Here is a 13,403-nt window from a genome sequence, read left to right as displayed (position 1 = left end):
CAGCATAGCTCCTTAGCCTACTGACTTCATGGAGAAAGTCAAAACTGAGGCTAATTTATGAGGAAAAACCAGATGCACTCTCCTTAAAAGTAAAATCATTAAAAGATTTTAAAAATATATTTGTATATTACTAGAAATTGAGTGTATTCTGCCATCTTGTGATATTTTGGTTTTGATTAAATCTAGGCTTAATGTTATTTTAATGTTATTCCTGGGAAAAAAATGAAAAAAGTAAATTCAGTGACAGCAGAGGGCAGCAACAGTTTAGAAAGTAGATTTGCATTGAGTGATAAAAGCTCTACTCTAAATTATCTTTCTCCTGTTAAAAAAAAAAAGGCTATGTGAAAAATGTACTTGGCCTCCCTTATTCCTTATCTTTTAAAATTGAAAAGTTGAGACACACATTTGCAGCAACATGGATGGATCCAGAGTTTATCAAACTAAGCGAAGTAAGTCAGAAAGAGAAAGACAAATACCATATAATATCATTTATATATGGAATCTAAAATACGACGTAAATTAACCTATCTACAAAACAGAAACAGATTCATAGACATAGAGAACAGACTTGTGGTTGCCAAGGGGGAAGGAGGTCGGGGAGGGAAGGATTGGGAGTTTGGAGTTAGCAGATGCAATCTATTATATATAGAATGGATAAAAAATGAGGTCCTACTATATAGCAAAGGGAACTATATTCAATATCCTGTGATAAACCATAATGCAAAAGAATATGAAAAAGAATATATACATGTAACTGAGTCATTTTGCTGTATAACAGAAATTAATACAACATTGTAAATTAACTATAGTTCAACAAAATTTTTTTAAAAAATGGAGGCACAACCTAAAACAGTGGTATTCTGCATTTGGAGCAAATTTCTGATAGTGCTTAAAACAACTCTAAGTATCTAGATTTTGTTGATGAATTTTATTGTAACAGCTATCACACTGAGGTATGTAACCCTTCCTTCTGCCCACATCCAAGTAATCACCCTTTTCTGTTTCAGTATATTTAAAAACCTTACATGTGCTATTTTCCCTCCCCTGGTCATTGCATCCTCCTCAGTGAACCCATAGTAATCTTTCTTAGCACGTCTGATCATATCATTTCTTCACTTTTGGTTATGAACACATTAATTTGCTTCCCATAACCTACCAGAAGAAGCCCCATTCCTGTGCCTGGCTGGCTGTTACTTCTCAGTCAGCCTCCCTTATACTCCCTCACCTACTCTTCTCCTCACTGTACTGGTTCTCCAGACTGCTCTGATTTTTTATGCTTTTCCCCATGTTTTTCCTTTGTCTTAAATGCCCTTCACTACCTTGTCCACGTGATGGAACCCTACTAATATTTAAGATTGAGCTCAAATATCACCCTTTCTGTGAAGCTTTCTCTGCCCTCCTCATGCAGTTTTCTGGTTTCCATAGCACCTTCTGCTTATCTCCATTGCTTTTTAACCCTAAATAACATAGTAAGTTAGTCTAATAATAATCCCCCCTTTTAACCTGATTGCTCAGTTTCCTTCTAAATAGAAGATAATATGAAAGCAATTTGGCATTTCTGAAAAGGAATCTGCTTTACTAATGTAGCACTTTTTAAACTTTAGCCTATAAAGTTGCAATTTAAGATCTGGTTGGATTTTGTATTTTGGAGATATTTTCTTTAAATTTCGTCTCTATCAGTTTATAAAAGCAAGGTAAACTCTTTGTAGTAATTATTCTACCATCCAGAGGTAACCATTATTAATATTTTGCTTTATGTTGTTTCATTCTTTAAGCAAAATTATAGAAGGTCAGTTATGCTTAACACTTTCTATGACAAGGAAGACTTGTTGTAATGTAGTTCATATATTAGGAAACAATTTGAGCATAATGTGAATTTTTTGTTGCTTATGCACATTTTGCCCATGGGAAACACTGGGTGAATGCAGAAAATTGCACCCAGCTGAACTGAGCAGTGTAGGCATACACAAAATGTACACAGACACACACCTCCAACATCCACCATGTGTTCATGAGCCACACTCATTTGCATGTGGTGTTACAGCTTTGCACTCACTGCACTTCAGAGGACTCACCATTTCACAGTAACTTACAAGCTGCAGCCTTTTGGAAGTCCACCTCCACAAGCAAACTTCAAGTCTTTTGTGAGGTAAAATGCATTATTTATTGTAGTATTTTTGTATTTCCTATACATTTAACTTAATTTAACATGTGTAAAACTGCCCTTTAAATTTTTTTTTGTTTTTTATCTCTTTTCTTAATTTTATTTATTTTTTCATGGAAGTATAATTGACTTACCCAGTTAGTGTCAAGTCATAGAGGTTAAATTATGGCAACTAACAATTAGTACTATTTTTACTATTGTAAAATCAGTACTGTTTATTTATTAAATGTATAATTAGAACATTTTTATCCCAATATATTCTGTTACACTTTTGCATACAGCCAGTTCTGTTATAATGCAACATATGCATCCCTGTGCAAAACTGTGCAATAAAAACTAGTTTACGAGATAAAAGAGGTCAAGGCACAACACTCAGAAACTTCATCAGTTACATTTCTGGTCACCAAATGTGTGGAGGTTTTGCCCCACACCAAGTGATTTCCTGTGACACTAACTGGGTGTTCTGCAGTTTAACTCAGTTGTGACACTGTCTCCCATCAGATACCATAGGTTAAGGGTTCAATCCCACAAGCCTGGTACCCTGCAACCTCTCTACCCAGTCTCAAGCCCAGGGTATTACCTGTACTTCTGACCAACCAGTTACAGATGAGGTCCCAATGACCCCCTTCTTGGGTTTAATCAATTTGCTAAAACAGCTCACTGAACTCAGGGAAACACTTATTTACACTTAACAGTTTATTGATAAAGGATGCAGATGAACAGCCAGATGAAGAGATACGACAAGTCTGGGGCGGGGGCGGGTCCTGAGCACAGGAGCTTCTGTCCTGTAGAGTTGAGTTGCGTCACCCTGCTGGTGGACGTGTTTGCCCTCCTGAAAGCTCTCTGGACCGAACATGCCCCCTGCCACCACTACTGGGGTTTTAGGAAGCTTCCTCACGTAGGCATGATCAATTATGAACTCCATTTCCAGCCCCTTTCCCCTCTCTGGATGATAGGGGAGTGGGGGTAGAGCTAAAAATTCCAAGCTCCTAATCATGGCTTGGTCTTTCTGGTGACCAGCCCCCATTCAAGAGCTCATCTCGGGTCACCTTATTAGAACAAGAGATGCTCCTAGTGCTCTTGTCACTTAGGAAATTACAAGGGTTTTAGGAACTCTGTGTCAGGAACCAGGAGCAGAGACCAGTACATTTTCTCTTATCTCACAGAGACTAGCATGGTGTAAAATGATACTCATAACTAATCAGTGGAATCAGAAAAGAAAGTCAGCATAGGAAAGGAAATTACTGTTTTGTCAAAATGACAATAGTAAGAAAGGAAAATGAGGTATATTGTCAGGGAAAGTATTACCTGCAAATGAAGGAACGGAAACAGGTGGCTGTGCTCAACAAAAGGGGTGACATGACCCGAGAATCTGAAAAGGAAGAGAGGGCGGGGGCCATGAGGGAGGATAAGAGGCCAAAACTATAGGGCGGCTTGTTGGTGGTGGAGGAATAACGGAGATGCCCTTGTGCTAAAGGTTGTTATTCAGAGCGATTGAATTATTTTGATCTTTTACCATGATGGACTGCATTTCAACTGTTGGCTTCTTTGCTAATTTGGTAATGTTTTGGCTCCAGCCTCATATTTGTGTGAATACTGTAAACTTTCATTAGCAGCATCTTGCTAGCCTTTTTTCCACTTACATGAATTTTTAAATCCATTTCATAAATATGTTTAAAGGGTCAGATAAAATTTAATTGTACTTCATAAAACTTCTAGGTTGGAGTTAAGGAAATTACGTTATATTAGTCAAGGGAACGTGGGCATAGAATAAATTTTTAAATCTTTGTTAATTGAAACTCATGTCTTTTTATTATCATTTACCAAAATATTTACTAGAACAAGGATGTTAATACTAACTTGATAATTAATTTAGACTTTAGGTTGGTTTTTCCAGTCATATTCTATTTGGAAAGTCTGATTCAGCAGATTTGTGACTAGTGGTAGGCCTTGGACCTGAGTTAGTGTCTGGAGGACACATGTAGGGAGGCACCTCATATCTGTTACCCAGAACTCTCCTATAGTTCATTTTGATTTTAGTGTTACTTGCTCATTTAACTTGATTAGAAAATCTTAGTGTCTTTTTCTTAATTATTTTGCCAGCCGTTTCCAGTTACTTCTCAGTTACATTAAATAAAATGTAAATGATTTGAGAGAGAAGACGTTTACCAGTGAGTATCAATAATTTAGGTGCAATTACAGCCAATTTACCCAGCAACCTCAATTTTGCCAGACACAGATCTGGGAAAGTCTTCTCGTGGTGGGAAGTTGGGGGCCTGTGGTGTGGTTGGTGTCTGCCTGTGGTGAATAAGACCGGGCATTGCAAGCTCGTGCCTGAAGGGGCCCGTCAGTTTACAGATAATGAGGCAGAATGGCGGGCTGATATTCTGATGAGCTGGGGAAGTCATGGTCTGACTAAAGTGGACCGCTGCTGGTTGGACTACCTGATTATCACTGAATGGGAATTCTGACTGAGGATTTCTCATATGGACACATGTTTCAAAGTCTACTTTGAATTCCTCCCTCTAAACTCTGCTTTTGGTGTTCTGTCTCTCAGTAAATGGCCCCATTATCTACCCAGTGGTCTAAGCCTTGGGAATCAGCCTTAACTGTTGCCTCTCCCATTTTGCATTCACTCAGTCACCAAGTCCTGTTGGTATCGCATCATATATATTCTTCACCTCGGACACCTTTCCATCCCACTGCCAGCACCCTAGTCCAGGCTATAGCATTTCTTACCTGAATTAATTGTCAGCCTCCTAATGCTTTTACTGTCTCTTGTCTTGGCTCTTTCTAATCCTTTCTCTTTGCTTCAGCCAGCTGTTTTTCTCAATATGTAAATATATTTATAAATAAAAATATAAATGTCTTGTTAACCCTTCAGGGGTTTTTCACTGCCTTTATATATTTACTGCCCTTATATTTCACTGCCTTATATTTTTGTGCGATTACTTGTCTAATGTCTGTTTCCCTCACGTGCTATAAGGGCAGAGACAGGGCTGTTTTGGGGTTTGACAGGCCCCTCATAAATTGTTGCCTCTGCCTATCTGTCTATCCTTTCCCTCCTAGGACTCATTGCCAAAGTTTCTCAGACTTTTTTGACCATGTCTCACAGTAAGATACACATTTTCATTTGACTTAGTGCATACCCATGGGTGTGTCTATGCAGTGTTAAAAAACAGAATTCAACTGAGTGAATTTTAAAGATCTTATTGGCTTTATTGAACAGTTCATGAATTGGGCAGCATCCCATCCAGGAGATAGAAAGGAGCTTCCTAGAGCTGTACAAAATGAAAGACTTTCATAGGCAGAAGGGAGCTGAAACAAGGAAGTTATAAAAAGCAGGTTGGTTATTGTAAGATTACTTTCCTTTAGGGTATTGTAGGGGTCTGTCAGGTGTATTACCTAACTGGTGCTGATCAGGTGATTCCTGATTGGCTGGTTTAAGATTCCATTTCTGGGAGAGCAGAAACTGTAATTAAGGTAAGCCTTGATTTGGGGACATGAGGCCTAGCATAAGCGACTCCATTTGGGGCCTGTTGTCTGTTTTAACAACATGTATACTTGGTATATATAAAAACTGAAATAATTATATAATAAATTGTATAAGCTGAAATAATATGTAAAACTGAAACAACAATACAGTGTACTTTGACATTTTTCAATGAAAAATGCTAAGATTTATTAAATTTATGATGGAGAAAAGTCTGCAATTTGAAAGAACAAACTGCATTTGTTTTTTGCATCTGTTCAAGTGAACTTGAACATCCTCCGGATCTCAAATATACTGCACACTCTTTGGCCTTTGTATGTGCTGTTCCTTTAGAATCAGACATTTATCCCTTCCTGTCTCACCTGGCTTTGTTGTCTTCATCTTTAGATTTTCACCTTCAAAGTCATTTCTTTGGCTAGACCTACATTTGAGTACACTCCTGTCCTAGTTATGCGTTTCCAAGGCACCCTGTATTTCCCTGTCATTATACTTGCCATCCTTCTTAGTAATTAGTTTAATGACTGTGTCATCTCTCCCCGACACCTGAGTGTATGGTATGTCCCCAGGGAACAAGTATTCCAGCCCAACTTCTGACATGTAATAGCCCTTCAGAAACTTCTTTTGGGAGAATGAGAAAATACCACTTAGTGTAGGAGAGAGAATGTGTCAGAAAGGAAACTGAAAAGCAGTAAAAGAATGGGAAAGTACTTAGTGATGAATGGTTGTGCTAGGGGTTCAAGATGCTCTGTCTTGCCATTGTTATTTAAGAGGTCCTGAAAGCTTACGCTGTTCTTTATTTTACTTTAGTGTCTATACTAATAAAGGTATGTTAGCAAAAATTGATTAATTCATTGCTTATATCATAACAAAGGACTGGTACCCAGAGGTTGTTAGGGCAGATAAGGGAGAAGCAGAAACAGCGAGAAGGTTTAGCAAACACTTGGAGTACTCACTGTGTTCCTGACACTGCTAGCTGCTGAGGCTGTGATAGGACCCCAAAACAGTCTCTGCCCTTATAGCATGTGAGGGAAACAGACATTAGACCTGTCACACAAAAATATAATTTTGATAGATGTCATAAAAGGAGAATTCTAAAGTGGTATATCAAGAAAGTGCAACATTTTATTTTGGGGCAGTGCACATGCCAAAGTGGTTTTCATTGGTGTTTTTGCCACTTGATAAGTAGCCGTGCGGTTTGCGGGCTCCTAGTTCCCTGACCAGGGATTGAACCCGGGCCCCAGGAGTGAAAGTGCTGAGTCCTAACCACTGGACCGCCAGGGAATTCCCCTGAAAATTAGCCTTTCTAAATTCACTAAGGATAGTTTCCATAGTATTTCTCTCAATCGATGATTAAGTAGCATGAACATAGGCAAGATGGAGAAAACAAGTCCCCAAACTGGTGTTAATACACCAGTTAAGGCTTAGATTTAAAGCTGGCCAGGGCATCATTCCAGGAGTATATTTAATGAACCACTTACCTTTTTTTTTTTTTTTAGTATTTAAATATTTATTTATTTATTTATTTTTGGCTGCATTGGGTCCTAGTTGCTGCACGCGGATTCTTCGTTGCGGCATGCGGGATATTTCCTTGCGGTGCGTGGGCTTCTCTCTAATTGTGGCGTGCAGGCTCAGTAGTTGCGGCGCATGAGCTCAGTAGTTGTGGCTCATGTGCTCAGTTACCCCACAGCATGTGGGATCCTAGTTCCCTGACGAGGGATCAAACCTGTGTCCCCTGCATTGGAAGGCGGATTCTTAACCACTGGACCACCAGGGAAGTCCCTGAACCACTTACTCTTGATAGACTTATGGGCTTTCAGGTTATCCTGAAATTTGTTATAATTTTTATCATAGTAAATGGTGATGAAATGTTTGATAGTGATTAAATTATGCTTTGGGTTGTTACAGAATTGTAAGTACTTATGCTTATTGACCTAAACATTGCAGCAGTTTCTGAGGCACATAACAGCATTCTTTTAAAATTTTTCCTTGTGATGAGAATTCTGAGGATTTACTTACTCTCTTAACAGTTTTCATACGTATCATACAGCAGTGTTAACTGTAGTCATCATGCTGTACATTATATCCTCAGTGCTTATTCATCTTGTAACTAGAAGTTTGTAGCTTTTGACCACCTTCCTCCAGTCCCCCTCCCCTCCCAGCCACAAATCTGATCCCTTTAACTATGAGTTGTTTTTGTTGTTGTTGTTGTTTTAAGATTTCATGTATAAGTGAGATCATAAAGTATTTGTCTTTCTGGAGTTCCCTGGTGGTGCAGTGGTTAAGAATCCGCCTGCCAGTGCAGGGGACACGGGTTTGAGCCCCGGTCCAGGAAGATCCCACATGCTGTGGAGCAACTAAGCCCAAGCACCACAACTACTGAGCCTGCGCCCTAGAGCCCACAAGCCACAACTACTGAGCCCGGGGCCACAACCACTGAAGCCCACACGCCTAGAGCCCGTGCTCTGCAACAAGAGAAGCCACTGCAATGAGAAGCCCGCACACCACAACAAAGAGTAGCCCCTGCTCACCGCAACTAGAGAAAGCCTGCGTGCAGCAATGAAGGCCCAATGCAGCCCAAATTAAATAAATAAATAAATATATTTTAAAAAAATAAAGTGTTTGCCTTTCTCTGACTTATTTCACTTAGCATAATGCCCTCCAGGTCCATTCATGTTGTTGTAAACGGCAGTATTTCCTTTTTTTTTTAATGGCTGAATAATATTCCAGTGTGTGTGTGTGTGTGTGTGTGTGTGTGTGTGCGCGCACACGCCACATTTTCTTTATCCCTTTATCCATCGATGGATACTTAGGTTGTTTCCATATCTTGGCTATTGTAAAGAATGCTGCTATGAACATGGGAGGTGCAGATACCTTTTCCGATTAGTGTTTTGGGTTTCTTTGGTTATATTCCCAGGAGTGGAATTTCTGGATCATATGGCAGTTCTATTTTTGATTTTTTGAGGATCCTCCATACACAGTTTTCCATAGTGGCTGTACCAGTTTACAGTCCCACCAAGAGTGCTCAAGTGTTCCCTTTTCTCTACACCCTCACCAGCATTTGTTCTCTTGTCTTTTTAATGATGACCATTCTAACAGGCATGAAGTGTTATCTCATTGTGGTTTTGATTTGCATTTCCCTAATGTTGAGCATCTCTTCATGTACCTGTTGGCCATTCATATATCTTCTTTAGAAAAATGTCTATTCATGTCTTTTGCCCGTTTTTAAATTGGATTAATTGGTTTTTTTTGCTCTTGAGTTGTGTTGTTAGTTTTTTATCTATTTTGGATATTAGTGCCTTATCAGATAAATGTTTTGCAAATATTTTCTCCCCTTCCATAGGTTGGCTTTTCACTTTGTTAATTGTTTCTTTTGCTGTGCAGAAGCTTTTTGGTTTGATGTAGTCCCACTCGTTTATTTTTAATTTTATTACTTGTGCTTTGGGTATTATATCCAAAAAATTATTGCCAAGACCCATGTCAAGGAGCTTCTCCCCCATGTTTTCTTTTTTCTAAAAAAAAATATTTATTTATTTATTTATTGGCTGTGTTGGGTCTTAGTTGTGTCATGCAGCACCTTCGCTGTGGCATGTGGGATCTTTCATTGCCGTGCATGGGTTCTTTGTTGTGGCACGTGGGCTCTAGAGTGCACAGGCTTTAGTTGCCCTGCGGCATGTGGGATCTTAGTTCCCCCACCAGGGATCGAACCCACGTCGCCTGCATTGGAAGGTGGATTCTTAACTACTGGACCTCCAGGGAAGTCTCTCCCCCATGTTTTCTTCTAGGAGTTTCATGTTTTCAGGTCTTAACAAATTTAAGTATTTAATCCATTTCAAGTCAATTTTTTGTAAGTGGTGCAAGATAAGGGTCTAGTTTCATTCTTTTACATGTGAATATCCAATCTTCCCAGCACTGTTTATTGAAGAAGAATGTCTTTTCTCCATTGAATATTCAGCAGCATTCTCAAAAATGAAATCTTCAGCGAGTTATAAATGAATCTTTAGGGGCTGACAATGAATCTAGAGTTCTTAGTGAAATTATTGAATTTGATTGCTTAGATATTCCCCATTTTGATGCATTTAAGGAGTTAACAGGGACTTCCTTAGCAGTCCAGTGGTTAAGACTCTGTGCTTCCACTGCAGGTTCAATCCGTGGTCAGGGAGCTAAGATCCTGCATGCCAGGGCCAAAAAATAAAAATTATTAAAAAAAAAAAAGAAGCAGCAGCAGCTAACAGTTATTTCCCAGTGTGATCTTTTGTATTTTTCCTAGGTGACTGTTGCATGTATCAGAACTAATGACCAGTGATTGGTTGCTTCATAAGCCCCTTGCTCCCTTCATAATGTCATTCATTCAGCATAGAGTTATCCATTGCCTACTTTGTGCCAGGCATTGTTCCGGGAACTACAATGGTAGATATGACAGATAAGGTCCCTCTTCTTATGGAGGTTCAGTAACAGTGGAAGGGTAGAGAGAGATAAATAAATGAGCAAGAATTTCAAAGAGTAGTAAGTACAACAAAGAAAGCATAATATTTTGATGTGACAGAGTGACTTGACTGGGCCAGGAAGATGCTGGACATGGTGGTCAAGGATGGCCTCTCTATGGAATTGCTGTCTCAGGTGAATCTCAAATGATGACAGAGAGCTCACTGTTAAGATCTAGGGGAGGCTAGTGGGGCCAGCTAGTATAAGTACCTATAGCTTGACTTGTTGAAGGAGTTAAGGGAAGCTAGGGTTGTCAAGCATAGCGATAGAGAATAAGGGCACGCTTGTTAGGAGGTGAGGCCAGAGAGGTGAGGCCTATCCAAGGTTCTTAACATTTTTCATGCTGTGGACCCTTTTGGCTTCTAATAAAGTCTGTGAACCACTTGTCAGAATAGTGTTTTTAAATGCGTAAAATAAAACACATAGAGTTAAATAGGAAGCCAATTATATTGAAATACATTTATCAAAATATAAAAGAAATTCTTGAGAAATAAGTCCTTTTTATTAATGCATCAAATAACATGATCTGAGTGAAGTTCGAACTTCTTTAATTTTGAGCTAATGAGTTTAAATGTTAAAGTTATCTCCAAAAAACTATAATATGATATGAAAATATATCTGGAATTTTAACTGATGACAAAGACACAAGTACTGATGATACTACAGTGGTTTATTACTTACATTAACAATGGAAGAAAATGCTTGATTCCAGTTAGAGGTTAGAGAAAATGAAGATGGGATTTACTTCTCTTCTTTGTTTATGTACTATGTTGAATTCAAGGATCTATGGACCTTTGTTTAAGACCCTGGGATAGATCATGTAAGGCTTTTTAGGTTGTGGTAACTAGTGGAAGATGGAGTTTATCAAAACCCAATGGTGATGCTCGCTTTGGCAGCACATACACTAAAATTGGAATGATACAGAGAAGGTTAGCATGGCCACTGCGCAAGGATGACATGCAAATTCGTGAAGCGTTCCATATTTTTAGGTAATAGTGTTATTAAGATTTTATTTTAGTTTCTGTACTTCTGTAATTGAAAACAATCGTACTGAAAAGTATGTTATTTTGTTACTAGAAGTAAACCAAAAATGATTTTTAAAAAAACAACAACAACCCAATGGTGCCCATCAATTGATGAATGAATAAATAAAATGTGGCATATCCATACAATGGAAGATTGTTCCTCAGTCAAAAGTAACGAAGTACTGGTGCATGATACAACATGGATGAACCCTGAAAACATTATGCTGAGTGAAAAAAAGCCGTCACAGTATAATGTGATCCATTTATATGAAAAGACCAGAATAGGCAAATTTATAGATTCAGAAGGTGGATTAGTGATTGCCTAGGCTTGGAGGAATGGCAGGAGGTTGGAAGGAAATCGTAAGTTACTGCTAATGGGTACAGGGTTCCTTGTTTCTTTTGAGGGTAGTGACAGAGTTTGAAAATTGTGGTGATGGTTGCACGAATCTGTGAATATACTAAAAACCATTGAATCATACACTTTAAAATGGAGAATTGTTTGGTATATGATTTATATCTCAATAGAGCTGTTATTTTTAATTAAAACCATAACCAATTGGGGGAAGAAAAACCCAGTTGGAAATTGCCAAGTGGGGCTCAGTACAAATTACAAGTAGGGGAAGGAATTCAAGATGCTAGTGAAGGCTTTGCAGGATATGGAACAAGTGAGCAGAGGAAGGGACTTTAACTCTGAGAAGAGCTGCAGCAAGGTGTGAGGGGCTAGAGGACATATTCTGAAGTTTATACAGGTACTTCTGTAATAATACCACTTGTGTTTTCTTGGAAAACCTTACCTTCTTCGAAGTCCTGTGCTAGAAAACAGAACTTACAGAAAAAAATAGAGATAAGGTAGACCTCAAAATATGAAAAATTTTAAGTGATTAATAACAAAAGCATTAACCTTTAATAAAAGCAATAGCCTGCGTAAATCTCCATTGCATTTGTAGCCAGCATCAAGTGACACCTTGCAGCTTTAAAGTCTGGGGCTCATTTCCTCCTTCGAGATGCCCTTTGAGGGCATTTGCTTCAAATGTCAGTTTCAGCAAAGTTAAAAATCTGAACCGGGGGACTTCCCTGGTGGCACAATGGTTAAGAATCTGCCTGCCAATGCAGGGGACACGGGTTCAAGCCCTGGTCCGGGAAGATCCCACATGCTGCGGAGCAGCTAAGCCCAGGCGCCACAGCTATGGAGCCTGCGCTCTGCAGCCCACGAGCTCACAGCTACTGAGCCCACATGCCACAAGTAAAGCCCGCGCGCGCCTAGAGCCTGTGCTCCGCAACAAGAGGAGGCCCCGCTCTCTGCAACTAGAGAAAGCCTGCACGCAGCAACGAAGACCCAACGCAGCCAAAGTTAAAAATAAATAAATAAATAAAGTTATTTAAAAAAAAAAAATCTGAACCGGGTATATAGAATTCAGTTGAATAAAAAATTTCTTTTTAAACAGTGGCAAATGTTTTTGTACTCTTCATCTATACTCAGCCTTTCCACATACCTTAACATAGTGGAAAGTATAATGGTCATTAAGCCAGCTACTCTGAGGTCTTTGTATGTTGCTAAGCTTACTCTTAATTGTGTGAAAGCTTTCCCTTGATCTCTTCAAGACATTAATGGGCTGGGGGAAAAATCATTCGTGAACCAGTGCCACCACCATGTTTTGCTGCCATCATTCCCCTCTTTACCAATAGCATATGAGCTAATTCAGAATAAAGAACCAGGCATTGTAGCACAACAGACATTATGTGGGCAAAGTTGTTTATAGACTGTCTAATGTTTCACACATATGTACTATTTTCTAAGTATGTCTAGATGCTGTTGTGATTAATAATAAAATATGAATTCTCTCAATAGTTTTACTGATTGCCATCATAACGTTTTCATCATTTTCTCAATCAAGAGCTACCAATACGTCTGGAAAATGTTGGGAATTGTTGCTTTGGAGTGAAATGCAGTATGGTAGAGATTACTTGCAGCATTCTCCTAAGGGAATTTATTGGAGATCAGAAGAAAATCCTTGTGTTATAACCAATAATAATGCGTGGTAACTATTGCTGAGCTTCTGTTGTGTCAACTACTGTATATATACTAAGCATAGTTGTCTTATTTATTCATCTTCTAGGTAGCTGTTGTTATTACTCCCATTGTAATAGACAAGGAAAAGGAGGCTCCAGATCACAGAGCCATAGATACCAGAGCAGGGATTGGCTTCCAGGTCTCTCTACTCATGCCTTTCACACTATA

At 38.9% G+C, this 13,403-nt stretch overlaps 1 protein-coding gene and 1 non-coding gene across 3 annotated transcripts in view; both read left to right on the top strand.

Moving 5' to 3' along the window:
- MSH2 (mutS homolog 2) overlaps nt 1-13,403 on the top strand; it is a 72,572-nt gene that overhangs the window by 30,213 nt on the left and 28,956 nt on the right. The gene's annotated exons all lie outside the window — the stretch shown is intronic.
- On the top strand, nt 11,020-11,126 carry LOC132435676 (U6 spliceosomal RNA). Its single transcript, XR_009521619.1, has one exon. It is a non-coding gene; the product is annotated as a U6 spliceosomal RNA (small nuclear RNA).

This window comes from Delphinus delphis, chromosome 12 (assembly GCF_949987515.2).
Source record: "Delphinus delphis chromosome 12, mDelDel1.2, whole genome shotgun sequence".
Lineage (NCBI taxonomy): Eukaryota > Metazoa > Chordata > Mammalia > Artiodactyla > Delphinidae > Delphinus > Delphinus delphis.
The sequence above is the reverse complement of the archived record's forward strand: the minus strand, read 5'-3'. Positions and strand labels throughout refer to the sequence as shown.